The sequence below is a fragment of the Pteropus alecto genome, unplaced genomic scaffold, assembly GCF_000325575.1.
Source record: "Pteropus alecto unplaced genomic scaffold, ASM32557v1 scaffold5, whole genome shotgun sequence".
Taxonomy (NCBI): Eukaryota; Metazoa; Chordata; class Mammalia; order Chiroptera; family Pteropodidae; genus Pteropus; species Pteropus alecto.
This window is the reverse complement of record NW_006441953.1, coordinates 7,936,378-7,940,415: the sequence shown is the minus strand read 5'-3', so window position 1 is coordinate 7,940,415 and position 4,038 is coordinate 7,936,378. Positions and strand designations below refer to the sequence as shown.

At 40.8% G+C, this 4,038-nt stretch overlaps 1 protein-coding gene across 2 annotated transcripts in view; it reads left to right on the top strand.

The window, feature by feature from the left end:
* Nucleotides 1–2,358: 2,358 nt before the first annotated feature.
* The window catches only part of PITX2 (paired like homeodomain 2), a 26,011-nt gene continuing 24,331 nt past the window's right edge, over nucleotides 2,359–4,038 (top strand). For both annotated transcript variants that reach the window (XM_006918923.2, XM_006918922.2), the window contains exon 1: nucleotides 2,359–2,558. The gene's annotated coding sequence lies outside the window, so the exon portion shown is untranslated. The remainder of the gene's footprint in view (nucleotides 2,559–4,038) is intronic.

Genomic DNA, 4,038 nt, shown 5'->3' with positions numbered 1-4,038 from the left:
TACTATAGTAATAGAGATATTACGGTATAAACTAGACAGAGGTAAGTAAGGACAGGTAAAATCTCATTTCTCCTTTGAGCTTGGCATGGTTTAGCACAATAACCAGATTTCTAAAAGGTTTTTCTAGATTTCGCTTCCCACTCGACTTGCATGTTTCTGCAATATGGCTGTCTTATTACTCAGTCCTTATCTGCATCTCTCTTTGATTCTAGGATAAAACTTTTTCAAACCACAATTTAGAAATTTTATTCTCCCTTGGAAGCTTCAGGAGAGAGTTCTTATAAACTAGATTCCTGAGATCTTACATTAAGGTCAAACCAACCTAACTATCTGCACATTAATTTTCCTACTGCTCAGAAATATCCCTAAATTTATCATTCTCTTTCCTGGAATGACCTGCCCTGGGCAAATACTAGAGATTAGTTCTTCCACTCTCTTTAATTCAATCATGGCTCCTATCCTTCTTTCCAGCACTGAAAACATATCTGACTTTCTCCATCCCCCATTTAACAAATTTGCTTTTCTTGTCTCTGTGTTTTCCTTCTGTTTTTTGAAATGTTCCACATGAAGGGTCTATATTTGTTTCCCCCAGAGGATGCTGGTCTTCCAGTTATGTTTACCATCAGTTCAGTGCACCAGTTAACATTTGGAACTTTGGAGTTTAGAGTAGAAAGCTGGGGGAGCTGGAAGCATCGCCTTACTTTTTACAGAGTCAAAGCCATTTAAACATGTCCGAATTTGTAGTATGGTGAATCCTCACTTGTTCTATTTCTTCTATACTTTACAGCTTGCTAACAGAGCAGCTGTCACCTAAATGCATCAAAATCTAAACCTTAAGCTTATGATAAGAAGTATGAGAGCTACAACCACGGAACATCACTGAACCGGAGACTTTCTCTGAAACCACATGGGGAAGACCATGAGGGGAATCAACATACACGCCAAGTGCTTTGGGATGCCACAGTGGGGAAATAGATGTTCCAGTTAAAGGGAAACCAAGGGCAGAAATCTGACCACTGCACCAGTCACTTCACTGAACTCCAGCTTGTTTAAGCTGGAGTTGCTGACCACCTCCGAGGTCCCATTCCTCCTTTATTTCTCCAAAGTTCATTCCTCTAGACACTGAGAGCCCATTCGAGAGATTATTTTCCCAGAGAGTTGTTCTAGTTGCTACAAACTCTTGGTAGAAATTCCACTAAAGTTTATAAGGTACATCTTAGGATGATGTGGAATAAGTCAGAAACATTCCAAGTATCCACTATCATACAAGAGAGAGCTTAGCTTTTAAAATTTTTATTTGTGGTGATGGTGATAGTGGAACCCAACCTGCTAGCCCCCCAAAAGTAAAAGAAATACATACAGTAATACAAATTATTATTACTTGCAACAACTAAACTGGAAGTTCTGAAGGAAGTGAAAACTGGGAACTTTGTAGATTAAATTAATTTTTTTTTTTTTTGGTTGTTATTTGAAAATGAAGATTTTACTGGCAGAAAGGCCTTTTTAAAACCAGCACAGTTATCAAACTTGCCTGTAATGAATGTAGACTCAAACAATAATGTCAGGTCTGGGTAGGACTTGCAAACCCTCACAGATTGTCTCCCCCAAAAAACATACAAAAAAATATTAAACTCTTGAACTTACACGAATGGTCAGTTCAAGGACTTAACCTAGTTCAGAGTGTCTCTCTGGCTTTACTTTCTGAAGTTGCTATCAGAAGTTAAAAGAAATTGTGTATAGCTACTTTTAATGGTAACTTATATTGGTCAAAGTACATAAAATATATAAAGCACCTTGTGTCTGATTCACTCCCACTATTATAAATCAAGTTAAACCACTGAAAGTTGTAGACTTTGGGCATCTTTTTTTTCACTGATGAGCCCAAGGTATTTCTTCTCTCCAATAACAATAACTGTGTTGTCACATTTTTCCTGTCTAATTCTGTATGTACTAAAACTAGATGGATACAAACAGAACTCAGAAATATAATTTGTGTTCAATGAAATAACCCTGAAATTTTTCTGCTGTACCTGTTGTCTTACAGTGCAGGTTCCTGTGGGCCTCCTGATTGGAATGACTCATTGTAGATGATAGCCAGAGTTAACCGAGAAATCCTGAACCTGGGGATTGATTCCTGATGCAATCCGTATACCCATACACTGCCTTAGTTCCCTACTTACAGTTTGGTAAAGAATGAAGGTGGAGACATTGTAGGCACGTTTGCACACATGCTCCAACTGCTTTGAGAAAGGCATGGGCAAGGGAGAGGGCTCTCCAAGTTAAAAATCAGGCAGGCATTTTAGATTTCAAGAGACAACTGAAAAGGGAACATCTGTAAGGTCCCCTGAGTTTGAGGGTAGTTTGTGTAGGTCTTCACATCTCTGAGTGTGTGTACATAGTGGAAAGGGTGGGGCCTTGCATCCTCAAATCTAAAAAGATTGAGAGATTTCATAAGGCCCAGATGTGCCAAAGGTCAGAGGCATCAACATAAGGTTGATCCATGGGAAGGGGTGGGGGATTCCAACAGAAAACCTCTGCAAAAGGGAAGGCGATGAGAGGTAAGGAAGTTTCTGAATAATTTTAAAGTTAATAAACAAACTCAGTTGCCATGGGGGAAGGAGGTGAGGTAGGGGATAAAAAAAAAAATTTAAAAAAAAAAAAAAAAAGCAGTTGATATGGTAATTAAGAATTTGGTAAGAGCCTAGGCAGGTCACCTCCTTTCTCAGATCAGAGCCCTATCAGAAATTCTTTCAAGTGTCCTTCTGGGTCGCCAAAGATGACAACAGCAAATCAATAAGTGCTTGAAATGAAAGGGGATGTTGGCGAGCCCCCAGGCTACAGATTTCCCGCTGCCAGCCTTTTCTGAACTCCTAGCGTGCCTTTGCACCGCCTCTCTTAAGAAGAGCTACCTTTTATTCCTATTCTCAGGACGAAGGTAAGTGCTCAGTTAGCATATCTATTAAATGTCGGCTCCAGTTCCAGCTCTCAGATCGTGCGGAGACAGCGCGGCCGCTGCTCGCCCATCCAACCCGCGAGGCAGCCGAAGACGGGAAGGCTGGCCAGGCCGCCGCGGCCACACATCTCCCCGCAGGCCCAGCTGCTCCAGAATTTAGCGCTTTGGGGTTAGAGCTGGAAGGTCTCTGCCAGAGCAAAGGGCCTGAGCGACCGCGGCCACCGCAGCGCTCCTTCCCCTTGGTTTATTTACAAACAAGCACAAAATCATTAACAACAGAGAAGGACCAGTGCTCCAAAATTGAAGCTCGGTATCACCCAAACTCCGTTCTGAGTTCCAGATATTGGTCTGTTATCCTTTCAATATCCATCCCTCCCTAATTTGTCTTGATTTGACAATCTTTCAGGAGCCCAACATCCCAGGGATGTTTTAATTAGGTAATTCGTTAATAAGTCAATACAGACATTTATATATTCTTTTAGCTCAAGTGGTACTAATTTCGAAATGATTGTAAGATACCAGAATAGGCAACACATAGTGATTTTAATTTATATGCAAATCAATTCGTTCATCTTAAAAGCCTTAAAAAAAAAAAACCAAACAATTATTGTATTGTAACATTGGAGGTGCGAATTAAACCTCCCAGACAGAAAATTCGGAAACAAGATCTGGACGGGGGAGAAAATTTAGAATAGCCAACAAATCAATAATGTTTAAAGCAGTTAAACATCTCTAGCCATTGGTATTTACATACTCGCTTGTTGTCAGATAAGGAGCCGGGGAAATTGCCTGCCAGGGTTGAGATCACAATCCAGAATGAAGAAAGTAAATGGTAGCACGCAGCCCATCACATCGGCTTGAAAATAACACTGTACCTTTCCCAAATCCTGACTCCTGGGTGAGAGGGAGCTGGCCAGGGTGACCCAATGTTTGTCCTAGGTCTTGCCCTGCTTGATTAGAAAATTTTATGTCCTCCTGGAGCTTCACAATATTGTTCTAACAGTTCTGTCACTTGCTTCAAAATATTAGAGGGAGGAGTATGATTCAGAATCTCACTAAAAATTCTCTGACCCCATTGCGCGTAC